The sequence below is a fragment of the Emydura macquarii genome, unplaced genomic scaffold (assembly GCF_026122565.2).
Source record: "Emydura macquarii macquarii isolate MOO-44397 ecotype Brisbane River unplaced genomic scaffold, CSIRO-AGI_Emac_v2 contig_3062, whole genome shotgun sequence".
Lineage (NCBI taxonomy): Eukaryota > Metazoa > Chordata > Testudines > Chelidae > Emydura > Emydura macquarii.
In genome coordinates this window covers 5,812,236-5,840,209 of record NW_027133199.1, presented here as the reverse complement: position 1 = coordinate 5,840,209, position 27,974 = coordinate 5,812,236, and the positions used below count along the sequence as shown (strand labels likewise).

General features: G+C 38.7%; 1 long non-coding RNA gene across 1 annotated transcript in view; it reads left to right on the top strand.

The window, feature by feature from the left end:
• The window catches only part of LOC137141442 (uncharacterized), a 60,549-nt gene that overhangs the window by 13,092 nt on the left and 19,483 nt on the right, over nucleotides 1-27,974 (top strand). Inside the window, exon 2 of the long non-coding RNA XR_010916635.1 lies at nucleotides 21,101-21,143. This is a non-coding gene — a long non-coding RNA (uncharacterized lncRNA). The remainder of the gene's footprint in view (nucleotides 1-21,100; nucleotides 21,144-27,974) is intronic.

Sequence of the window (27,974 nt, the reverse complement as noted above, 5' to 3'; positions counted from 1 at the left end):
ATGATGAGGAACATGTATGTACCTAAGATAGATGAAGATAGGCTCCTATAAGTGCTCTACACACAGAACTCCCAATTACTAAGTTATGAGTTCTATACAGAATGCGTATGTAGCATCAGGCCAGAGGTGAAAGGAGGGTAAATACTACCTTTGCTCTTCAGCAAATTATCATATATTAAGTACTACCTAGGGGAATATTATAAACAGAGCACATTATTCAATGTTTCCGGGAAAAGCTAAGGCTTAAATGATACAGAAGAAAATAATTATCTTAAAACAAAGAGAGGCATATTGAATTATGAATACAAGTTGTATTTTACTGTTAGGGTGTTGCCAAGTGAATTCTCTTCCTCGCAGATGGGATCTGTTGTTGGAAAAATAAACAGTAACACAGCTGTATTTGTTACTAGATATGGTTAGGTTCTCAAGGACCTACTTGAACAGTGCCAATGAGCTTGTTGAAGGTTTAATTGAAGATAAGTGACTGTTATTGGCATACATATTAAGCAAAAGCTTTTGAACTAAAAAGGCAGCTTTAGACTATTTTTGTCATTTTTTAATATTCCCTGTTTTATTGCTTTTATCATCCTTCGTATCTAACACCTCATAAAAGTTCATAATGCTGCATATAATGGTCAGATTGAAGTGTTTGTACATTAATCATGAATAATGTTAACTGACCAAATTTGATGAAGATTCATTAAAATTCATAAAACAGCTCATGTATATTTCATAAGAGACTCTAAACATGAAATGAGACATTTTTCCAAAAATGGAAGTTAATGGAATTTAAAAAAGTTAGGAATTTTCACGAGCTTTAATTATGAAATTACAAAGAAAAAAGTCATCATAAATTGCTAAATATTTGAACTCTTTTGGATAACTCATTGATATTAATTAATTCAGAATTCAATACATATTTAAGAAAATATTCCATAAGTAGTTAATAAACAGGAGCCTGTTATGAGTTGGGCATAGCCACTACCGCTTCAAGAAGCCATTAAGCTCCTTTATATAACTTGGGGAGCTGAAACAATGGGAGCCTCCATCCAAAATAGGCTCATGTCACTACTCGGAACAAAAGCAGATGCAAGGCAAATGTGGGTGGAGGGGTTTCACTGGCTATTGTTTTTAGGGGAAAGGTACATATCTGTGTGTGAGAAGTAGGAGAAACCCCACAGAAGGAGACAGAGAAGGCGACAAGGAAGCATCCCACAGAAGCATGATAGAGTGATCCTGACAAAAAGCTAAAAGAAGCTAGAACTGTGAGGAAAGAAACATCTCCTGTTGTTTGATTCCACCCGTGTTCAAGGAAACAGGACTTTTTACGTTCTTTGTAAATAAATAGGATTGTGCCTCTAATCAATAACTATCATTAATCTCTCCTCATAATGGAAACAACCTGCAGAACCCTGAAAGTTGTCAAAAAGGGGTAACAGGCCTTATTTTTTAAACTTTTCTTATGTAGGTAGTCCTTAGTCATGCATGTAGTTCCATTACAAGGGCGTTGTCTCATCACAATGGAATGACTTCTTTGAGTGAGTGTTACTCAACTGAGTAAGAATTGAAGAGATTGGGCCCCCAAATGGTATTTTCCTGCAATCTTATGAGTCTGATCCCACTCTTGTTAAAATTGATAGATGTTTCAGGGTTGGGTCTTAATATTTATAAAAATGTGTAGGACTAAATGCACTATAAAGCTATAGTTTGCAGTGGTTTGAATGATTAGACTCTGCAAATTCCTCTCTTGTAATTCAACGGCTTTCATGTATTGTTTGAGCAATTTACACAGGTAAGAGACGAGGACTGAGTTATCAAATCTCCCAGGGATAACTGCACATGGCTGCTAGTAGTTGTATACAAATGCTACTGCCCGCCTCTGTGTTCTCAGAGTGCAACTAAATTCCTGAATAAAAGTCACCAAAACTAAATACAATGAAGATTGAGCTTCCCTAGAGAGTGCATATGTTCAGAACAATTCTCATATCTCTAAAAGCTGCTAATTAAAACAATGTCTAGTTTATAAAACCACCTATTTCCTGTTGGTTTTGGTCAGTCCTACCCATCCTTTTTTTCCATTTGTTTCCTCTACTACCTGTTGCAGTGACTCATTCCAAAGCTAGTCAATGCCAGTCTGAGCATCAGCCGTTGAAGACTTTTGAGGATGAGGCTAAGCATGCTCCCCGGGCTGAACAAGAGCAGTTGCATCTCTTTACCCTATTAAAACATTCCTCTTCGGTGTGCAACCCATGTGTGTACTTCATACGGCAGTGATGGATAGCACTTTTCATCCCAGAGAGGTCCTCAAGGCTTTAAGATATTGCAGGCTAGATTGTGGTTTAAAGCTACAGCCCATTTTGGCATGCAGAGGACTGGAGAGGAGGGGAACACATCACAGTAGGCCCTCGCAGCACAAATTAGCCTCCTGGGGATTCCTAGAGAGAGTAAAACAGAGTGGTAGCTCCACCACCCTGGGGGTAGGTTGCAGTGTGTTCTCTTCTCTGCATCTGGATAGCCAGAGAGAGGGGAGACACAGGGCCTGCTCTCATTCCTCCCCATACCCTTAAGTGCCCTGTGCAGTGCTCTCCTTTCCCAGGCTGGCCCTTGCATAGAGGTGAGAGGAGATGGGGGAAAGGCTCCTTGCCCAGTTCCGTCTCATGGTGCAGCTAAGCAGGCCAAGACAAAATCTTCTTCCTGAAAGATTTAAGTGATATGATTTAAGGCTTCCATAGTTGAGGATAAAATTAATTTGCAAACCAGTTAATAATTCGTTATCTTACAGTTAATCATAATGCATGTAAATCATAAAGAGAGAGAGCAAGGATTTGATGGAACAGAGATGATTTTTCCCATATAACTATATGTTAAATCATGCTTTGCTTCAGTTCTCAACCCCTTTCTGCTTCCACCTATCGTTCTGGAAGTATTTAATCTTTTTAATGATAAAATGAATGCTGCATTTAAAATTTCAGATGTATTGCCAACACTGTCTGGATTTTTATATATACAGGTCAGAAGGGATTTTACGACTAGGTGGAAGGTCTGGTGATGTGACTTTTTTGGCAGACAACACTTTATGAAACTTGTATACTGCTCAGTGTACTGTGTATTCGCTTTCATGTAATTTAAATGTTTGAGGCTTATCTTTACAACGTGTGTAACCCTTTCTTCCTCTGAGCTGCAGGGGCAGCTGCAGATAGTTGAGCAGATAGCTGGCAGATAGTTGGACAGTTCACATGGGAGTGAGCATGCTCAGGAGAATGTGTGTGGTACTTTAAGAGGTGTCAAAATTTCCTGGCAGCTGGAGGCAGAGAAACAGTCAGTCAGGAGGAGTCTCCAGAACTGTATGTGAAATGAAGGTTTCAGCCAATGTTGTTGATAACAATAATAATTAATAATATAAACTGCTATTATATACCATGTTTCATCAGTAGATCTCACAGTACTTTACAAATAAGCTCAGTATCCTTATCCCCATTTTGCTAAAGGTAAACTGAGGCACAGAGATGCCAAATGCTTTGCCCAATGTCTCCCAGCAGCAGAGCTAGGAATCCAGCTCCATGTCTCCTGAGTTCCCATCCAGACTGCTATCCAATAGGCAACACTGCCTCCCATTGGCTGATATTGGCTTTGATAAAGTGCGTGATGAGGGGGCATTGCTCCCTTGTATTCTGCTGGTCCTGCTGCCTGCCTCAGATGCTCCTGGTGGATCCCATGTTGGCGATGTGGGGAACTCCTCAAACCTCTCTTCCTTCAGGCAGTCACAGGGACCGGGGCGCAGTGAGGGCTGGCTGGCTTGCTTCCTGGGGAAAATATATTTCTCTTTTGTTTTTCATCAGGCAGACTTCAAGCTAATGGTTGAAATGTGATAAGGTTTTCGATGCTTAATCATCATACCTAGCATTTTTATAGCTTTAGATGCCAAAACACTTTACAAAGGATGTCAGGATCATCACCCCTGTTTTACAGATGAGGAAACGGAGGCACAGAGAGATGAAATGACTTCCGCTAAGGTCTCCCAACAAACTAGTGGGAAAGCCAGGAACAAAACCCAGCTCACCTGAGTCCACTCCAGTGCTGTAGCCATTAGGCCACACACCAATTTGCATCTGTATTTACATGCACTATGGTGACCACTCAACTATTTGGCATGTTCCTTTTTTACCATCCCTTCTTTCTCATGTGCTATGAGATCTGTTAGGGATTTGTCAGTGATGTCACAAACTCCAGATAGGAAAAAAAGAGAGACATGGGTATTTTATCACGTTATCTACACTGGCTAGATATTTCCAAAAATTATTCATCATGCCAGTCGTCTTGTTAATCTCAGTTCCAATATAGCAGGATAACACTCAATATCATAAGTGACCTTCACTGTTGTTATGAGTTACATCTGGTACGGGGCTGGCCTTACAGAGGGCATGGCTAGGAATGTGTTTTTATTTTTTGTAAATCTTCATCTATTACTCCGCCTGTTCCTCGAGGAAAAAAACCATATAAAGTCTCCAAAAAAGTTGGTTTCCTGATAACGAAATACTCTTATCTAAACAAGCTGGAGTAAATGGGTGCTCCTCCTAAATCATCTGGACTTGTTTAAATGTTCACTCAGTAATTTTATTCATAATGAGCAAATCATTTCAAACATTGTAGACTTGTTGAATATGAGCCATTCCTTAATAATCTGCACTCTTTGGAAAAAGGCCCCCAGCTACTGAAGACTTTTAAGTTATGATAACATTTATCATGAGAGAAACATTTTTCTTTAATTGGGAGCTGATCGGAATTCAGAACCCATATCTTGTAGTAGGTTCAGGCTTCCGCTCTTATACATTCTGATTCAAGAACAGAAGAGGGGTGGGGGGACCACTAACACAATATCTCAGTTGTTACATTTAGCTCCAATTTGTGATTTCTCATGACACAATTATATGCATCCAATCTGCTATCCTGGTACACTACCAGCACAATCCGTTATCTATAGCACACACTTCCTTGTGAATTGAACAACTCAAAAATTCTCCATCTCTCCCAGTCTTCAGGCCAAGATTTGCCTGGATTCACATGTCATGGAACCCCATGTTATTCAATGGGCCATCACAAAAGAAGGAATAAACCGCTAGCCCTTGCTTGGGTGATTGTTGCTTACTTTATGAGCTGAATAAGTGTTGGGTGTAAGTTGCTGTTGTATTAATTGCTGGTATTTGCAGATGCCTGAGACTTCCTACACATAACTATTATTAATCCCAGCAATCCAACCCTGTGTCACCTCCCAAATAACAATCCAGGGTCCAAAGCTTTTATACATTTACCAACCTTTATCTAACACATGCAAATGACTCTTTGTGGAAGCAAATTATAAGAAGTCACCTTAGAATACACACTTCTTGTTTTAACTCTGTCAAGTTAACAGTTCTCATTTTTCATTGCCTTGTACCTTGTATAGTCATTTATATTCATGCAAAGTGGGTCTGGATTATTATTCTATTCTATTCTATATTGTATATTATACTATTATGGATTTGGTAGCACTTTATATCCATCTTGCATTCCCCTTGCAGAGGGTAAATGATTACATTACATTCAAGACAGTAGAGAATCAGTTCCAGTGTTTTGTATCTATGTACATATGTATTTAGCTTCCAAGCATTCTACATTATAGATAAGTTTAACTACAAGAGTCATTTTAACTTGCAAGACACTAGAATGGATACATGATAGTGCCCTTAAGAAATGGAAGCAAAATAATTATGGAACTAGGCCACAGCATATTCAGAAATAGCCTGGGTTTTTGAGATGTGCAGACTTTGGATCTTCATGCTTAGTTGGCTCTCTTTGCTTTTATATTTGGAAATTAAAAAAAAAAAAAATGAAAAGAGAATTTCTAGCTAAATTGATTTCTTTTGGAACCTCCAAAGAACTTGGTGCCATTCAAGTCATGCTTAGTTACTGACATCATGGGGTTGTATGCAATGTTAGTGAGTTAGTCTATACAAAATAGCAAAGAATGAGTTCACTTGTAATGCTTGTTATTAGCAGTTGTAATACCCCATATTCTGCTTCACTACTGATCTTGTACAATAGTAAGGTTAATATACTAACGTGATATTGAGTGAGCACCATGATTCTTAATACATGTCCACCCTCAGATCTCTTCCATAGTTCACACTCTATGGTGAGCTCAGTTTTGGATTACATTTCAGAATTCTGTCAATCTCTCTAGTTCCCTTAGTTCACCCTTTTTTGTTGTTGTTGTTGGCACTGAATTACTGAAACCTCTTCTTCATTCCAAAATCTACATTTTCAATTATTTTGAATGTGTTTACTCTTTGTGGTGATATTCAGTCTGTATTCAGTTTTATGTCATCTTAAAAGCCTGTTTTTTAATTCCGATGCACTCTAAATCAGTACAAGCTTAGTTGTAATGCCAAGTCTCTATATTACAACTATCTGCAAATCTGCACAATAAACCATTTCCTTTTGTTGACAATCTCGGGTTCTTCCTCCTCTGCCAATTTTTCATTCATTTCAGTATTTCTTCCTATTACATTTGAATAATTTTATAAATCAACCTCTGACACAAAAGTTTTCATGATATCCAAAAATTTTGTGTCCTCTATCATCATCGTCTAGCAGTTCACTATCATCCCGCACTTACTGAATTCAGGGCAGGTTGGCCTGCTGCTCTTTTCTGAGTTAGAGGCATTAACTGTCCTTTGCCAAATAATACATTTGTAAATGTTATATTCCATATCCTCTGATCCTTTGTTAAACTTTTGAACTATATTAGCCACCCACACCCCTCTGGTGCTTTCTCTGTCTGTGATGAGCTACCCAGGATATTTGCCAAAGGCTTTTCTACTTCCCTTGCCACTTCCGTCATAATGATGGGATGCTCTCCATCTGGACTGTTGTCTTGTCAACATTTATTACATCTAATTTCCATGCTATGTACCATCTCGTGATCAGAAAGTCTCAGAGCATTTTTCTCTCTTCCCCAAAAATTGTGTCCCGGTATCCAGAGTGCAACCCTCTTGTTTTTTTTTGTCAGTTCTAAAACAAAGTAATGTTCAGCAATATACATTGCACTTATCAGAAACTTTTCCTTGATTTCCTTATTGGTCCCACTCACTCTGTGCCAGGTTTTTAGTTTGAGGTTAGAGAAGGTCATCATTTTTTCATCAGTTATTGATTGAACATTGGGATTTTGATACACCAATATTTCATTGTGTCTGCTTTACATGTTTCTTTTTGGTGAAAAAAATGAAATATTTTAGCTGAAAACCAAGGCACTCCCACGATGCAACACCTCCTATCCCAAAGGGAGAGAGTAAGAAGTGGACCGGGATCTAGAAAGGATAGAATGAGAGAAGAGAGTGAGGCAGAGAGAGGGAGGAAGAGAATATCTAGTTATTGAGATGTGGATCTAGAATAAGATATGATTATAAAGCATTTTTTATGTTGGAAAAGTGTCTTGCAGCATTTCCAAGGACTGGGAGAACAAATCCATTTTGTCTCTTACAGACAGGGTTTTTTCTTTACATTAACTCCTAGCTAACATAACCAAAAGAAGAAGAAATGCTGCAACCATCACAGCCATTCTTTCCATTACCCTGCTTGCTCAGAATGGCACTCTGTCACCCACTAGTGGTTGCTAGGCCCCACTAGCAGATGATGAGCCTGCTGCATTAGTCCATAACAGATATGTGTCTGCTAGCAAATGCAGCAGAAGCTCATACATTTAATTCCAGAGGTCCCAGGTTTTGTGTGAGCCTGTGTGATACAATCGTTGAACTGAGAAACATCAGTAAAGTAGCTAAAAAAATGTTAACAGCCAGTTGTACATCTCAGAAAGAGCTGAAGGTCAAAAAGCTGTTGACCTCTCCTTTTCGGACAGATGCCTTCCACCATACACTCAAATGCAAAGAGAGATATTAGACCAGAAAATTATCAGTGTCAAATCTATTCAGCACAGTCAAAATCTTGCCAACCAATCTGTGATTTAGAGTACCAGATTTTCAGCCTCTAAATTTGTGCACATACAAAAAAGGCATGTGTGTACTGAAATCAGGTAAAAAAAAACCTATGCAGGTCACTGACCCAACTTGTACTGTACAATTTTGTTTTCCTAAACAGGATTTAGAATATGAGAATGGCCATCCTGCACCAGACCAGTGGTCCACAAAGCCCAGTATCCTATCTGCTGACAGTTGCCAATGCCAGGTGCTTCAGAGGAAATGAACAGAACAGGACACTTATCGAGTGATCCATCCTCAGTCATCTACTCCCAGCTTGTGGCAGTCAGAAACTAGACACACCCAGAGTCACTAACCATCTTGGCTAATATCCATTGGTTGGACCCATCCTCCATGAATTTATGTAATTCTTTTTTTAATCCAGTTATAGTTTTAGCCTTCCTAACATCCCCTAGCAATGAGTCCCACAAGTTGACTGTGTGCTGTGTGAAAAAATACTTCCTTATGTTAGTTTAAAACCTACCGCCTATAAATTTCATTGAGTAACCCGTAGTACTTTTGTTATGCGAAAGAGTAAATGACACTTACTTATTCACTTTCTCCACACCATTCATGATTTTATAGATGTCTATCATATCCCTCCCTTGGTTGTCTCTTTTACAAGATGAAAAGTCCCAGTCTTTTTAATCTCTCCTCATATGGAAGCTGTTCCACACCCCAATCATTTTTGTTGCCTTTCTCTGTACCTTTTCCAATTCTAATATATCTTTTTTTGAGACAGAGCAACCAGATCTGCGCACAGTATTCAAGGTACTGGTGTACCATGGATTTATATAGTGGCACTATGATATTTATTGTCTTATCTATCCCTTTTCTAATGCTTCCAAACGTTCTGTTAGCTTTTTTGACTTCTGCTGTACATTGAGTGGATGCTTTTTCAGAGAATTGTCCACAGACTCCAAGATCTTTTTTGAGTGGTAACAGCTAATTTGTATCCCATCATTTTGTATATATAGTTGGGATTATGTTTTCTGATGTGCATTACTTTGCATTTATCAATGTTTAATTTCATTTGCCATTTTGTTGCCCAGTCACCCATTTTTGTGAGATCACTTTATAACTCCTCACAGTCTGCTGTGGACTTAATTAACCTGAGTAATTTTGTATTGACTGCAAAGTTTTCTGCCTGATTGTTTACCCCTTTTTCCAGATCATTTATGAATAGGTTGAACAGCACTGGTCCTAGTACAGATCCCAGGGGACCACTGTTTTCCTCTCTTGATTCTGAAAACTGACCATTTATTCCTACCCTTTGTTTTCTGTCTCTTAAACAGTTACTGATCCATGAGAGGACCTTGCTTCTTATCCCATGACTGCTTACTTTGCTTACTCACCCCTTTGGTGAGGGGACTTTGTCAAAGACTTTCTGATAATCCAAGTACACTACATCCAATTGATCATCCTTGTCCACATTTTTGTTGATCCCCTTAAAGAATTCTAATTGATTTGTGAGGCATGGTCTCCCTTTACAAAAGCCATGTTGAATCTTCCCCAACAAATAGTGTTCACCTATATGTGTCTAATAATTCTGTTCTTTATTATAGTTTCAACCAATTTGTCTGGTACTGAATTAATGCTTTCTGAATTAATAGCCAGGGTCACCTGTGAAGCCTTTTAAAAAATGTGGTGTCACATTAGCTATCCCCCAGTCATCTGGTACAGAAGCCAATTTAAGTGATAATTACATATCATATTTAGTAATTCTGCAATTTAATATTTGATTTCCCTCAGAACTCTTGGATGAATACTGTGTGATTCTGGTGATTTATTACTGTTTGTTTAATTATTTTTTTCCAAAAACCTCCTCAACTGATACCTCACTCAGGGACAGTTCCTCAGATTTGTCATCCAGAAAGAATGGCTTAGGTGTGGAAATCTCCCTCACAATCTCTGCAGTGAAGACTAATGCAAACAATTCATATAGAGTCTCCTCAATGGCCTTATTTTCCTTCAGTGGTCCTTTAGCACCTCTATCATTCAGTGGCCTCACTGATTGTTTAGCAGGTTTCCTGCTTCTGATGTACTTACAAATATTTTTGCTGTTAGTTTTTGAGTCTTTTGTTAGATGCTCTTCAAATTCTTTTTTGGTCTGTCTAATTCTACGTTTACACTTGATTTGCAAGAAGTTATGCTCCTTTCTATTTTCCTCAATAGGATTTAACTTCTAATTTTTAAAGGATGCCTCTAACCACTTCCTTTACTTTGTTGTTCAGCCATGGTGTCACTTTTTTGGTCCTCTTACTGTGTTTTTTAATTTGGGGTATATGTTTAATTTGAGTCTCTAATATGGTGTTTTTAAAAAGTTGTTCCATGCAGCTTGTGGGATTTCACTTTTGCTACTGCAATTTTTAATTTCCATTTAACTAGCTTTCTAATTTTTGTGTAGTTCCCCTTTCTGAAGTTAAATGCTACTGTGGTGGGGTTCTTTGGGTGCCCCCGCCATAAGATGTTAAATTTAAATATTGTATAGGTGCTATTACTGAGTGGTTCAACTATATGCACTTCTTGGACCAGCTGCTGTGCACCTCTTAGGGCTAAATTAAGAATTACCTGTCCTCTTGTGGTGTCCAGGACTAGCTACTTCAAGAAGCAGTCATTTATGGTATCAAGAAACTTTATCTCTGCATCCTGTCCTGAGGTGACATGGATCCAGTCAATATAGGGATAATTGAAATCCCCCATTATTATTGAGTTTTTTATTTTTATAGCCTCTCTAATCTCCCTGAGCATTTCACAGTCACTATCACCATCCCGGTCAAGTGGTTGGTAGTATATCTCTACTGCTATATTCTTATTATTCAAACATGAAATTGCTACCTATACAGATTGTATAGTACAGTTTGATTTATTTAAGATTTTTACTGTAGCTTTTTATTTTATTTAAAGTGAATTTTGAGATGTTATATTACACCATTGCGGGTTTGGCTCTACAGTGGATACAGTTTCAAGTTTAAATGAGTGAAAGTCACCTCTGCTACTTAGTTGACGTTAAAAGTCTCTAGGAACACATAAAGACCAAGGATAGTGACCACCTGTAGTGACCACCTGCATTCACAACAACATCTAATATCTTTTATCAATTTTATTAAAGTTACCAATAAAGTTATGAATAAAACAGCATATATAAATCCTATATATATCCATACTCAAATTATAGCTATAGTGATACTTGCATACTCCTAGATAGTCTTAGGATCTGATAGATGCCTTGCCAATTGATCATCAGTAGAAGGATGGTTCCCATAGGGAACTCATTTTTCCCAATCTAGGCACCTTTTTTAATAATGTGATTCTGACTGTACCTCATTAGCATTTATGCACATAGTACACCTTGCAGTTAGGGCATATGTTAGAAAAATATGACTATCAGGTATCTTGTAAGCAAAAAATTACTCTTACTGTTAATTTTTCGCAATACCACCCATTGGCACATCTTTTCCCACAATCTGGTGGCATCAGGTCATTCTTTAGTCACTTACTTATGTCAAGCATTTCTTAAGCTTATTGCCTAACATGGCTAAGCTAACATCTTACAGGCCTGTATGTCTTCTATTTCAGCTCTACTTACTTAGATCCTAATATATACTTACCATTCTAACTGCTGATCAGTTTTATACTTCTATAATCCTACAATTTAAACCTATTTGACATACAACGATTTTATATATATATATAACTTAGTATATGAGTTAATCATATCATTACACAATAAATGAATGATAAAGTGAACTAATTGGCTACATTACTATATTTGATTCTATGCTTTCTATCACATATAGTGCCACTCCCCCACCAGCACAACCTACTCTGTCATTCCTATTTATTTTGTTCCCTGGTATTACCATATCCATTGATTATCATTGTTCCATCAAGTTTCTGTGATTTCTATTATATCAGGACACTCATTTAATATCAGACACTCAAGTTCACCCATCTTAGTATTTAGACTTGTACACATGTAAATGCGGGTGTGTGCAGTCAATTTACTAGTTGAAAATCTATGGCTAAAACTAAAAAACTGGCTTCAAAAACATCTCTCATACCTCCCCTCATATCTTATCCCTTTACTTCATTTTTGTATACTCTGAGTTGCCTTTGAACTTCCTTATCCAAATGAGTTTTCATTGTCTGCATAACTTTTGTTATAAAATAAACAAGAGTAACAATACTGAGCACTTGAATGAATGGGTCTTTATATTTTCAAAGTACTGGGGAATCATCTTATTTTCCCCTTTTTTAACTATATCCTTTTTGTCAACCACTGAAAAGTTTTGTTGTTATTTCCCAAACCACCTCAAAATGTGGTATTTGTCCCTTTCCACTAGGTTAGGCCCAAGACTTCAGAGATGTTGCAAGTCTGACCTGAGTAGAGATGGCTCAATCCAAAACCTCAGGTTTGGATCAGAACTCAGATCTCTCTAGTGGATGTATCCAAACATTCCTGACCCTGTCAGGGAAGGGAGTTAAAAATTTAGATCATTCCTAATTCAGTCTTTCCTGGAAATCTAGATGTTTAAATTTGATGCTTGGATTCAGTGCTTTGAATGAGGCTGTTGTCTTCTCCAAAATTCTTGTGAAACTGTAGAACAAGCTTAATTTCCTTAAAAATAAAAGAGAACATTTTTACTGAATGATAATATAGTGGTGAATCAGGTTGCCAATAACTATAGCCGAATCAAGGAAATAACTGTCTACATGAATATATGAAGACTTTTCTGTTTGGCCAGTTCTACATTTAAAATGGTTCCTGATTTGATCAAAAATTTCACAAGAAGTTGGAGTGACTGGAAGAGATGAATGACTAATGACTAAATGATTAGTTGAAAAAGCATCTCTATGGGATTGGAAGGAAGTAAGAGAAAAAAAGAATAGGGGAAGATTGCAATATGCTCTGGTTACACTAACAGTGGTTTGGAAAAGGTTGATCATTATTTTACTTTTCAAATAGATGTATTTTTAATATAAAGGTGAAAGTGCTTGAGAAACCTTTCCCATTTCACTGATTGTTCCATTGTTCTTGTATTACAGAGGGTAAATCGGAACACCCAACTCATCTCCATCACTCTGTTCATTATTTTGTGTGTCTGTGACCCTTCCAGGCCTAGGGCAGCCACCTGAGAATGCAAGGTCAGGGCAGGCTGTAAAAGGAGAGCAAATTCTCCCAGCACTGGTGGTGGCACTGAAGCCAGACTTCCGAACCAGCCATAAACTGTGCTTTTGATTCCCCACACTGGTTATCAAGAAGCCAGTATACAAATACATACAGCCCCCTTTACTGCATTCCAGTCTCCGGCTCCCAATCAGCCATTAGGACCAGTAAAGAAACCAGTTATTTAAACTCTATGCTCTTTACTAAAAAGGTTCCCTCTGACCCCAAAGAGTCAGCCACAGTTCCAGATCAATATAAATTTAGATCTTACCCAAAATACCACGCTGCCAGCCAATCCTTTAGTAACTAAAACTAAAGGTTTATTATAAAAGAAAGAAACAAACCATAAGAAAATTGTTAAAAGGTTAAAGCAATCAGATACCTACAAATGATTTGAAAGTCCATATACATCAGGTTTCTAGAAGAACTGTGGCGTTTGCAGGCTTATATAGTCCCTCTGGTATACGTCCAGTACTTGGATGGGTCTCAGTCCTTTGTTTCACAGCCTCAGTTCAGTTGTAGATGAGCTGATCCAGAGTTGGTTGGTAGCTGAAGCTGAATCTCGACTGAAGAACAAAATGGATTCCCAGGCCTTTGCCTCATATACCCTCTGGCCCTTCCCATGCTGTTTGTGGAATTTTACAGGAACAAAATGGAGTTCAGAGTCACATGAGCAAGTCCAGGTGACTCATCAGGTATATCTCTGACTTTTCCCTCTGGGCCCCTTGTATCTGTGGATGTCTCAATGGGCCATTAAGCAGGCAATTGTTCTACCACCACTCTGTCTAGGTATGTCTCATACAGCACAATTTGAAATACAGCTATATCAAATATATCCATAACTTCCATTACACATACAGCATCTGAACATAAGTATTATCATCTTACTTAGCACATCATAGTCTTTCTAACAGTACCTGACATGGCATATCTTACATGAATTATTATGATTTTGATATACTGATGTCACATAATATAATAAAAGGCCCCCCCCAATCCAGCCAGCATGACAGTGTCTATGCCATCTTCCCTATTATTTTGTCCCTCCCTCCTTTAAATAGTCTTATTGCTTCCTATCTTTCTACACATGAAAATCTCTGAATACCTGTAATTAATAGTGTTGCCCATACATGAAGCCCTATCAATCCTGACCTATATTTTTTATTTCTCTTAGGTTCTTGTATGGCCCCCATTTCCATAGTAGCTGCATGCTCCACAGTCTTTAATGCATTTATATTGTCAACACCGCAGTGAGATAAGGAAGTCCTATTTATCCCCAATTTACAGATGAGGAACTGAGGCACAGAGAGACTCTGGCCTTGTCCATGTGGAGCAGCTGGGGTGTAAATATACAATGCTCTAACCTGCCACATATTATGTTGCCATGTGAACCCAATTACCACACACTAGAAGTTCCATAAAAGTGCACTTTGGCCTAGTAAATTGCTATGTGCTATCTTGCTACTACACAGGAAAAGTTTCATAGGTCAAAGCACACTACAGAACTTCTAGTTGCAGCACAAACAGACTGCTCTTCTTTTCTCAGAAAGCTAATTTGCTGTTGAAAAACAGGTTTTTTTCAACTGTAGTGTTGTGAGTAATCCTACTACTGATATGTAAACACACACACACACGACAGTCCCTCAAAGTGAAGAGTACCAATCTGTAACATATAATCTAGAGATATGCACAAAATACTAGCGGAGTTCTTTTTACCCCCTTCTTCTACAATACAACAGTTTGTTGGAGTCCCAAAGTTATCACTGGGAAGATCAGCCTTTCCAGACATCTATCTGCTTTCCTCTTGATTCTTCTACACAAGACTGCTCTCAACCATTCACCTCCTTCCTCTCTGCTGTCTCCCTATTGTCCTTCTGGAGAAAGGTGAGTCTATGTATTTAGAGGACTCAGACTTGTCCTTTTTCCAGCATACTCAACAGTTTATTATAAAATGATGCATAGCCTGATTTTCCCCCTCTTGTTCTGTAATATCATAGTATCACACGCAAACTCTAATGGTCTGATCCTGCGCTCACTGAAGTCAAGGGCAACAATAGTAGCATGGTCAAGCCCTAAGTGACATTCACATCCTATCTTCAGGTGCTATCTTACTATTTTCCACAAACTCTAAGCTCTCATTATCAAGTAAGGAACACACTAGAACTTACCTAAACTCATATTAGGTCTCATTCGTTGGCTGAATCCCTAATGCTGGGATTCCTTCAACCACCTTACACTAAAAGCTCTGACCCATTTTTATCTGAACTCTGTTATTTAAGCATTGGAAAAGTACACAGTGGGAAGAAAAGACAACTTATTTAACAAGTACTGGTTTGCTTTCCCCAAGACAATTTCCTTTTCTGCAGTGACAACTTGCCCTGTCACAATGGGCCTTAATTTGCAGGAATCTTGAACACATATAAATGTTATATAGAGATAAAACCACTGAATGCAACTATCAAGCCTGACTTACGCAAAAACACATTTCTGTAGGAATGAGAGGATATGGGAAACTGACCTTCTGACAAACTACTTACTGTAATGCAACACTATTGTAGGGAACCTATAAAGCAGATCTTTTATAGAAGTTTTACAGAATGCTATAATAGAGCACAAGTTCTGTATTTGATTTTGTAGCTGCTTTAGAATTACTTCTTTAGGTCCCTATTGTTTTCCACTCTTAAATTCCATAGTATTTTCCATATGGCAAAATCTATAAATCCTTTGCCTGTTGTGGGATTGTGAACTCTGATTACTGCAGTACAGAAAGGTACAGATATTTTGATGGCATAGGTCATAAATTCTCTTTGGTTTTTGCTTTGTTCATTTTTCTTTGAATATTGAAACTTCATAACTGTTGTCAGACTCATATTTATGTATAATATTTCCAGACCTCCATTGACCCAAGCAGGTTTAGACAACAGATTTGTTGTTGGTGAAAACATTTAAAACATCTCAGTATTTAATAACATTGACACTTTTCTTGCTCAGGCTTAGAACTGTAAATAAATAAGATCATAAAAGGTTTATAACTGCTGTAAAAATATATTATAGTGTGGACCCGAGGTGCATAGGGTAGCCCAGACTGAAAATGCCAAGGTCAGGGCAGGCTGCAAAAAGGAGAACAGACACCCCCCCCACAAAACTGGTGGTTAGCACTGTAGTTAAATTCACCAGCCAGTCATAAACTGTGCTTCTGATCCCCCACATTGGTTATCAAGAAGCTGAAAAAAGAAATCACACAGCCCCCTTTAATGCATTCTAGTCTCTGGCTCCCAATCAGCAAATAGGTCCAGTAAAGTGAAAAGTTACTTAAAACTCTCTTCACTATACAAAATGTCCTTTGGAACCCCAAAGGGCTAGCCACATTACCAGATCAATACCAGTTTGTTCTTACTCAAAATACCATGCTGCCAGCCAATCCTTTAATATCTAAAACTAAAGGTTTTATTATACAAGAAAAACAAAACAAACAAACAAAAAACCAAGAAGAGAGTTGTTAAATGGTCAAAGCAATCAGATATAAACATATGACTTCAGAGTCCATATATCAGGTTCTTAGCTGCATTCATGAATTTGCTGACTTGCAAAGTCCCTCTGGAACACATGCAAAGCTTGGATCGGTCTGTTAGTCCTTTGTTCAAACCTCAGTTTGCAGAGAAATTACTCCAGAGATGAGAAGCAAGACTGAAGACAAAATGGAAGTTATGCAGCTGCCTTTTTATATACTCTGCCATGTGGCTCAAACATCCTTTGTCCAAAACACAAACTCACAGTACATGGGCATCGAAAACTATTTGTAGTCCCCTGTCTATAAGCATGTCCCTACATGTCCTGCTGACTCATAGGCATAGCTCCTGACTTCTTTCAATGGGTTCATTGTACAGCTGATTGTCCTTGAAGGGCCATCAAGCAGGCTGGGTAGTGCTGATGTCAGTCTGTCTGGGTGTTTCTGTCACCCAGAAACACAGAACAAATTTGAGATGTAAATATACCACTCATTTATAACTCATAATACAAAGATGATGCATACATATAAATAAGATTATCATATTCAGCAAGTCATAACTTTTTCACTGATACCTTACATGGCATATCTTGTAAGATTCATGCAATTTTGTAATATTGGTATCAATAATATTATAAATGGTCACCCATATTCCATACAGCGGCACATGTAAAGCTATCAATTTCATTTAATATTTTAAGTCAATTAAGTACTGGTTAAAGGTGAGTTTTGCAGCTCTGAATCATAGAAATGTAGGGCTATAAGAGGTCTCAAGAGGTCATCTACTCCATTCCCCCGCACTTGTGGAAACAGGTTAGACAAACATCTCTAAGGGATGGTGTAGATATACTTAGTCCTGTCTATTTACACCATCTCTTACATATGTTTGTCTAACCCGTTTCCAAAAGTTCTCTATGTAACCTATTTCAGTACTTAACTACCCTTATAGTTAGAAAGTTTTTCATAATATCTAACCTAAATCTCCCTTGCTGCAAATTAAGCCAATTAATTCTTGTCCTACGCTTGATGGACAAACAAGACAATTGATCATCATCCTCTTTATAATACCTTTTTTATATGTAACCATTCTACCAGGCAGAGTCAGCAACAGCAAAGAGCCAGATTCTATATCTAGGGGTTCCTGTCAATAATACAACACCAAACTGGATCAAGCCCCCACCCCGTCACCTGGGAAATCACACACTATCCCCTGGGTGCCCCCAAAAGGCAATACTTCCACTCTGGCAAGCCCAGAATCTGAGTGTGGAACGTAAACCTTTTAATAAAAGGAAGGAAGGAACAGCACTAGTTTTGGAACCAGTGCAAACAGAATTCATGAACTCAATGAGCCAAACCCACACCAGAGTATGGGGGCATGTCCTTCGCCTCTTCCTTCTTGCTTTCCCCTGTACTGACCATCATAGTTGCAGTGCCCAACTCTCGGTTGGCGACTCAGCCAGTCCCCTTCTGCAGGCTCCTGCTGGACGTGGGCTTGAGCAGGCCCTCTCCGCTGCTGCTTCCGGCCAGCTCTGGGCCTCGCTGAGTCCCCGCTGCTGGATCCCGCCATCTGCAGGCGCCGACTGCTGCTGGCGCCTCTTTGCTGGTTGTCAGTCAAGGTTTCCCACTTCCTCTAGTGATTCAGCTCTTAATGAATTTCAGCTTATGGGAAAACCTTTTACTGACACAAGAGCAAGGTCCCTCCTTTTAACAAAACAAAAGACTCTAAGAGGAATAATTAATTCTACCTTTTAACAGTGGGAGGAGAGAGCCAATCCATGTCTGAGGGTAGCCCTTTGCTAGGACTAGTGCAGTCCCAACAGGAGACTTCTCACCCCCTCCCTGCTGCCCTTACAATGCTGAAACATCTGACCGCCACCCTTGTTGGGCTCTGTTTAGATCAGAATGATTTTTTTTTATCAGAACAGGCTAAACACAGATCTGCTGCAATTTGTTCATACAATCAAAGGGCAACATTTCATTACCCTTGCAGTTAACTCAAAAGTGATTTGTAACCCAATACCGGACATATTGACCATTTCCATCATGCTCAGCACCATGTGTCCTTATGCAATATGCTGAGTACTTAATTGTACTCATGCAACTGCAAAGCCCATGCAAATAAAGTGCCCCCTCCTTTCAGCTGCTGAGCAGGGGGAGTGCCACTCAGACCTTGCTTACATATATTTAAAGACTGTTATCATCACCGTCCTCAACCTTGCCTTCACTTTAGATTAAATATGCCCAGTTCTTTCAACCTTTCCTCATAGGTCAGATTTTCTAAACCTTTTATCACTTTTGTTGCTTTCTTCTGGAGTCTGCAATTTGTCCACATCTTTCCAAAGCAGGATGCTCAAAACTTTGCACATTATTCCAGGTAAAGCTTCACCAGTGCCAAGAAGAGTAGAACAGTTACCTCCCCCATCTTATATACGTCAGTTGTTGTGTTAATACCCTGCAGAATGACATTTGCCTTTTTTTGCAACAGCATCACACTGTTGACTCTCATTCAATTTGTGATCTACTATAACCTCCAGATCCTTTTCTGCAACATTGGTGCCTAGCCAGTTATTTCCCATTTTTCCTTTTGGTGTTTCCTTCCCAAGTTTAGTACTTTGCACTTGTCTTTATTGAGTTTCATCTTACTGATTTCAGACCAATTCTCTAATTTTTACAGATCTGTCTCCCAAAGTGCTTGCAATCCCTCCCAATTTGGTGTCATCTGCAAATTTTATCGGCATACTTTCTGCTCCAACTTTCAAATTGTTAATGAAAATATTGATTGATACTAGACCCAGGACAAACCATTACAAGACCCTGTTAGTACATCCTCCCAGTTTGATAGAGAACCATTGATATCATTATTCTTTGAGAATGGTCTTCCAACTTGATATGCATCCACCTTTATAGTAATTTCATCTAGACTATATTTCATCTAGACTATATTTCCTAAATCTGTTTATGAGAATGTCATTCGGGACTATGTCAAAAGCCTTACTAAAATCAATGTATATCACGTCTACTGCTTCCTCCCTATCCACTAGGCTGCTTACCCTGTCAAAGAAAGAGATTAGATGGTTTTGACATGATTCGGTTTTAACTAATCCATGTTGGCTTAGTTATTCTTTAGGTTTGAATAAATTGATAGTTTAATCATTTGTCCCAGTATCTTTCTGGGTATCTTACTAGTATCTTTCTAGCTGAAATCTTCTGTTTATCCACGGAGACTGTACAGCTGGGGCAGCAGTAGTGTACTCTCTGCAGCATCTTTGTAATTTTCTTTAATTCTGACCAGGATGGACAACCTCTGGACAACCATTCATTGCAACCATTCAGTCTATGCCTTTATCCCTAAGTCTCCCCCCAAAGGTATCAATTATAGTAATGGGTTTTGTGATGTGGACATGTGTCCCCCATAACTCTGGATTGAGAACACCATCTCATTACACATACATCCTACCCCACTTCATTTAGATGTCAAATTTTTGGGCAAGATTTTAAGTGTCTGTCTAGTTTGTTTGGCTGCCTAACTTAAGACAAGTTGAAGGGGCCTATTTTCAGAGTGTAGGTACTCAGTACTTTCTGAAAATCAGACTTGAGATGTCACAAGTTGGGCAACTAAAACTTGAGGGAATCTAAAATCACCAGTTACATTTTAAAATGTTGGCATTAGTCACTAGTGTCCTAGAATCAGCCACCCAGCAGGGAAACATCTTTATCCTATTACTAGAAATGAGCTTGAACCAGGATCCTAATATTCTGAACTTTGAAGCTCAAGCTTAACTCGCTTCGTTACCAATCCCCAATCTATCCAAGTTTCCTATTCAATTATTTGTTTGTGCACATAACTGCTTAAATTTTGGATCCATGTTATCTGTTATTCAGAAGAGGGCAGTTAACTTTGCAGCACAAGGACAGTCATACATTAGCAGTTTGCCAAGCTAGCTATGTAGCTCTCTGTCTGTATATGTACATATAGTAAATTTTGACCTCAGGAGTCTAAAATCCAAGCATCATCCATAACTAAATAGATATGACAGCAAGCTTATAGAATGCTGCAGGCGAGCATCTTGGAACAGGGCAGACTATAATGTAATTTCAAGGTTTGAACTAATACAATGTGAAAACAGCACCTACAGTATCATTGGGTTGGAATGTCAGTATATCACAGGTAATAGAAGTAACCTCTTTATTTATGATACTCCTTTCTTAGGCCATAGAGGATAGCTACAGAATGGGATGCTACAGAGAGATTTAGTGAGGTGTACAAGTCCTCATTTACATTGACAGAGAAAGATATTAATGAGCATCATTTAATTAAAAGTCAGCCTTATGGGATGTTAACTTTATTGTAATTTAAAACCACACATCTGTTAAATGAAATACTGACCTTTTTGTGCATTCTGATTACAGGTAAAATCTTCTGGTTTCATTAAAGAATTGCATAATGTATATGGTAAGCAATAGCAAATTGCAGTACTAACATTTTCTAATATATGTATATAATATGTCTATATCTATAATAAAGGCTAGCAGAATTTTGTTAAGCAGACATTGGGACTCCTTATAAAGCTGTATTAGGGAAGCAAAATGGTCTTGTGGTTAAGGCACAACAGTGGGACTCAGCAGATCTGTTCTCAAGTCCTTCCTTTATCCTTCACTTCCTTTGAAACCTTTTGGCAACTCAGTCTCTTTGTGACTTAGTTTCCCATCTGTAAAACAGGAATGCTACTAATTCTCCCAAATATTGTCTTTTTTTCTACTCAGATTGTAGCAGGCACTGTCTCTTACTGTTCATATGTACAGCTCCTAGCCCTATAGGGCACGGATTCTAGTGTGGGTTTCTAGGCATTACTGTAACACAAATAATAAATATTTATGATAATGCTCTGATACTCATGGGAGGCCTGCTGTTATTTCTCCCTTATTAGACAAACATACTTCTAGCTGATAAGAAATTCAAACTACTTTCTAAACTTAACTCTATTTCAATTCAAATAAAAGGTCAGGAAAGGCAAAACAGTATGTCTTTGTTTCTGTCTACATTGCAGTAGAACACCCTGCAGCTGGCCTCATCAGCTGCCTCAGGCTCTCAGGATTCAGACCGCAGGGCTATAAAATGGCAGCATAGACATTTTGGCTTGGGCTGGAGTCCAGGCTCTGAAACCCCACGAGGTGGGGATTTCTTAAAAATTGGGCTTCAGCCTGAGCCCAGACTATTTTATAGCCTCACATCCCAAGCTTCATGAGCAAGTCAGCAGACAAAGGCCAGCTGCAGGTTTCTGTTGCAGTGTAGAAATACCCGTTGACTCCTAATCCATTCAAATACATCCATACTGAAAATATGGCACCTTCTGATTTGTGGTGAAAAAGTCCTGATACCTATAGCTGGTTGAAATTTTTTATATTTAAAGTTTATTTATTGAAAAATATGATTTTGCTGAAACCAAAATTTTTCACAGGAAATGTCAATTCCAAAAAAAGTTTTGATTTTCCTGTGGAAGATATTGAAACAAAAGGGTTTTATTTTAGAATCAATATTTTGAAATATAAATGACAACTTTTCTTTCCTTTAGATTGAGTCTTATTTTACTGTAGTTTTGAAACAAAACAATAATTTAAGTCTGTGATCCGAACAAAAGACTGAAATGAAATTATATTTTAAGTCAAAATGAAACTAAAATTTGCATTAAAGTTTGCAGTGTCAATTTGAAACAAAAATTTTTGTTTTGAATTGATTTCAAAACCTCATGTGAGAAACCCAACATTTTTCAAATGAAAAATTTCAATCAAAGATAATTCTTGAAGTTTTTTAGTTTTGCAGCCAGATCTCCTGACACCTTAACATTGCACTATAATTAAAAGGATATTGTGAAGTACTTTTATAATCATTTTCAGTTTCCTTCATTCTCCCATTTTTTTGTAATGGCCTTTTAGAAACTTAAGTATAAAGGCAAATAAAAGTAAAAAGCTAATATATATTTGAATCAATGTTATGATCATAGAACTCTTCATGCACGAATGTTTCACTTGCTCATTGGGAGCGTTTTCATTATGATTTATTAATAAGGCAGACACAGTATTTGCCCTTAAAAACATATAAAGACCAAAAAACTCTGCTAGGGCATCCAATGGAGTTAACATATGAGAGAATCATAGGTGATCCAAAGTTCATATTTCCTTTTTGTTACTTTCTTAAACCTAATCGTTAGGAGGATTCTCTAGCTCTATTTGAATTATTTTGAGACACTCCTAGCTTTAGAGTTGGCACTGGATTTTTATTTGTTTTGCTTTGGGTATTTAAGATTTTCAAACGTAATAAGGGTTGAAAGTAGTATTCTTGAACATAATAATGAGAATTTTATAACTGGAGCAGAAACAAAGCATGAGAAAATGATGGTTCAATTATTTGTTCCTTGTGAAGATTTAGCAGGTTTAAATTTGCCCCAAAAAAACCAAAGAGCAAGAACAAGTATGGGGGGAAGGAAAAGGAAGGAACTAACCAAGAGAGCATTGTTTAAAATGATCTTGATATTTTGCAAAACATGTTTTCAAAAGTGTTTTCCATTTGGAAGGGAAAAGTGCTGGCAACAGTGAAACACTGGAAAAAGTAATAAGCATGATCAACATTTTTAAGTGTGCTTGATCATTTAATGACCAGTTGCCAGAGTGTGCCAGGAAAGAGGGAGGGACAGGGAAATATGGCAAAAGGATGTGTTAAGAAAAGAATAGGGAAAGTCATTCATGCTTCAGTTCACACTCCGTCTATTTAGAGAAACATTGGCCTGTATTAAAGATGGATCAAGACTCTGTCCATGAGGTGCACCCGCTGAAATGTTAATGGTAACTTCATGAAACATGTCAATTTCCCCAACCTCACAAAAGAAAATGTCTATTACTTTAATGGTGCTCAGTCCTGTATTATCTGAGTGACTCTAAGTATTGAAAAATAGAAATAGTGACCATCTTTTTCTTCCCTCTCAGCCTGCAGGAGAAATACTTTGACAACTTGCATTTGTCTGGGAAGAAATAGAAGAGAAGCAAAGTCAAAGAGATGAGTTTTGCAAGCAAAGTGTAATATCCAGGGTCGTTATCTCTTGTGGGAGTCAGCTATTTAGCACAGCTCTGTTTATTTAGCATGGGTCTGTCCCCTTCATTTATGCATCTCTCCCTACTGGTTGATCTTGTTCAGGCTGAACATAGTTACTGTGGGATGCATGGCTATAGGACTCATCCCATTGAAGAATTTGAACATAAGGAGACAAAACTAGACTGTATTCAATGGGATAGGAGATCCAATGCAGAGAGTGACTCTACACTGTTTCAGCTTCCTAGAGGAAATCATTTCAAACATCTCCTGTGTGAAAAAAACGGTTGTGTTGAAATATCATGGAAAAACAAAATTGTTGCACTATGAAATGGCTTATCTCAAAATGAGAAATTTTTTAATATGAACTTTCATAAAAATATGTATTGCTTTCCCACAGCTCATGTAATGAAATGCCAGTTCAATGGATGGTTATATTGCCACAATACCCAATTACTGAATCTAGTACCTAGCCTTCACATATCCCTTTATTCAAAGATATTAACGGCTGAAATTTGCCATCTTTTCTGACTCAGCTCAGCTGTGAAGGTAGGCCACCAGACTGGTAAACATTTGCACCTCTGCTTATTTTTGCTCACAGAAGCAGTCCAGTTGACTCAATATGATTACTCACATCAGCAATGTTAAGCACATGTGAAAGAGTGCACTGACTGGGGCTTAAGGGACCAATTGGCAGGATCTAAGGTCCTTCTAACATGTAGTGGTTGTGGATCTGAAGAACTACAGGAGCATTTTCCATGGTTCTGAGACCATCTGCACATACAGGGCTAAATCCTGACTCCATTGAAATCAATGACAAAACGCCCATTGACTTCGATGGAGTCAGGTTTCACCCCAAGGCACTTCCTGCCCCAGAACTCTGGCAACAGTTATTTTCCTTGCTTGTTTTTCTCATCCTGCAATGCTTTAATTACCCCTCCAATGAGAGGTAGAGGTTGAAGACTAAAGCCATGTCTATACTCCAAAATTAAGTTGACCTAACTTACTTTGGTATACAGCTGTCAGAGTAATTAAATCCTTTTTGCGTGTCCACACTATGCTTTGTGTGTCCTCACTAGGAACGCTTGCACCAACTGTACTAACTTGATGGCTGTCATGGTGGTGGAGTTATAAAGTTGGCACGATGGGGCAGTTACATTGGCTGGAGCAAAATTTTAGTGCAGACGCTTACATAGGTTGATGTAAGTTGCCTTGTGTAGACCTAACTCTGTAATGTTGTCCAGACCCAACTGCGGCTTGCTTTTGGCTGCTGTTTCACACTACTACTTGTAGTGGTGCCACACCTCCTATTGTTCTGCATAATGGTTTTGAGGCTATATGGCATCTGCCACCTTTCCTTTTTACCTACCCTCCCTGATGCTATTGTATGACTTTCCCATAACTTTTCTCCTCTTCACACACTGTACTTTAGAAACAGAGCTATGCTTCCCTTTTTAACATCTGCAAGACGTATCATCTAGATTAAAAAAATAGAGAAAAATAGCAACAAGATTAATCTCTTCCTCCACAACTTCTTGTACGATTAGATCAATAAGAGAAAAGCAGAGGACCTTCAAAATATGGGAATTAAAATTTCATTGAGCATTATTTTTGTAGAATGAGAGAGGCATTTTCACTGTGTGTATTTTGGAAGCTGTAATTCCTTCATCCATCAGTATTCAAAGCCTTGAATGAGATTGCTTACCAATCCACAATGGCATTTCAGATAAAATATGGTTGCTTGTTTATCTGTTTCCCTAGTGATGTGAACTAGCATGAGCAGAAGCAGCCAAAGAAATGCAAAGGGGTGTTCAATTTTAGGTAAAAGGTTACTGGAGTTAAAGAACCGTGGCTTGACAAGACAATTCTCAGAATTCTTTGTTCATCTCACTCCCAGGCTGCACAGAAGTTTTGGGGGGCCCAGGGCAAAATCTGAAACTGAAGGCCCTCCCACCCTTCCAAAAATAATACTACAGGGGGTTGTGGGGAGGGGGAGGGGATGTTGGCGAGTGAGCCCACCCTACACTAACCCTGCAGTGGTGACTCCTGTCCCACGGAGCTGGGCCTGGCTTCTTGTTCCTGACATTGCAACTTAGCGCATGTGGTCACAGCACCACTTAGGTTTGCACCAGATTGCAACTCCTCTCAGTTTGGAGTCCTTTTCAAACAGGGGTCTCGGGGCAAACTGCCTCTTTTGCCCTCTTCCCTCTGCTGGACAGCTTGGCTGTCTCCTGTAAAATCTGAGCTCACATGAGTTACTAAATTCAGTCTGACTTCTACCTCGTGCTCCTAATCCCTCTGCCCTCCCCTCCCTTTAATGCACTTTTGTTCTCCCCTACTGTGTCTGATTCTGCTTTCACCACTGGTTATAGTAGTTTAAGACGGTGAGGAGCAACTCTCAGGGCACCATCCAAGGAGGGAGAGTTGCTGTGGATTAATGCTGCTCCCCGAGCTAGGCAGAGAAGTGGGAGCTATGCTACAACTTTACATTGCACTTGACTCTCTCACAGATTTTTCAGCATTGCCAACCCTAAATATCCCAAAATAAAAAAACAAAAATGAGATTGGCTTAAAATCATGAGATTTTTTTTTAAAAAAAAATTGTTAGTTTCCTTTTAGTTGCTTCCTAGGTTTTGAGCCTTTCGGGTATATGGTTTATAAACTTTTCTCTGTAGGGTCAGCCCTAGACCAAATGGCGCCCCAGGCAAGGAATGTCTTCAGCACCTGCTCCCTATTTGTTAAACTTTTGAATACCTTATTTTTTATTGTATCTGTAGCCCATTTCATAACTTTGATGCACGATTTGTGTGCATGATTTATCCCTGTCATATAAGATGATAAATTTGCACACTAGGATCTGTAAATCTGTAAATTTGCACACTAGGATTTGTAAATTATTCACGCACAGCATCCTGAGCCTGGTGCCCCCCCAAGCCTGTCACCCCAGGCGGTTGCCTGGGTTGCCTACCCCTAAATCCAACCCTGTTCCCCTGCAACCAGGAGAATTAGACTTTTCCTTTTTCCTAATGAAAGCTGAGATTCTCAGATAATTGCATGTCTCCATGAGCCAGAGCTTTAGGAAAAACACCAAATATCACATCACTCACGATAAAATCTCAAAGCTGTCATTAGTGAATTCTACACAGTACCAATGCCTTCAGAAGAGTTACTCTAACCTTATATTGGTGTAACTTAGATGAATATCAGGACAGGACACCTCTCTCTGTCTCTGATTAGTCCCTCCCCATCTGTCTGTCAGTATATTGTGCACTCCTATGACATCCATTGTAGCAAATCTATTTCCTTTTACCTTTACAAATGATTTTGTTGGTTGTTCCTGTCTTGCCATCTTTCCCCTCTCACTGACTTGGTTTAATCAACTGTTTCTAAAAGAGTGAGTTTGAGCAAATGCATGCATTAATTTTAAACCCTCTTTTAAAATATAATCCAGGCTCTTGCAAATGCCTCCAGCATAGGGGGCATTCCAGGGTGCAGACAGAAACACAGTGGTGGCAGGGTAGAGGTGAGAGGAATGTGATGGAATGGGGTGTGGACAGGCAGACCAGCACCCCAGTGAGTCTATGCCCCCCAAAATCCCTAAAGAAATCATTGAAGCAGGGGTCTAAACAGCCTCCCGGTTGTCACTCAACACAGGAAGAACAGTCTGTCTCCTCTGTGTCCTTGTGATGGCATTTGCACAGGGAACAATCTGGCCCTAGATCTAGTGGCTTTAGTCCAGTTTTATTTTTTAATATTGAGCATGGCCTGATGCTGCAAAGACTTATACAGGTGAGTAACCTTACTGACATGGGCAGATGGATTACCAACAATGAGTCATCTTATGTCAGTCAGTCTGGCTCAAAGTTTTAGGTTTGGGGCTTTAGTTAGATCATTCCAAACTCCATCTGAATAACAGTTTCCCTGCTTGTTCATAAAATTATATTCAAGTTGTGTTTGGATACTGTTAATTTACCCCACTTTCAATAGCTCAGTTCTTCAGCAACCAGATTTCTCCACAACCTCATTTTTGTAATAAATTCTTAATGCTGCTGAAGGGGACTCTGGCCCTGAATAATAATAATTTCCATGTTAGTGCCAGTTTCTGGTCTCCAGAACTGTGAAGTCTTTTTCTTTTTTTAAGCTTGCAATGTTTTGACACTTTTGCTCCGCTTGCTCAAGATTGAAGTTTCTCTGTTTGTC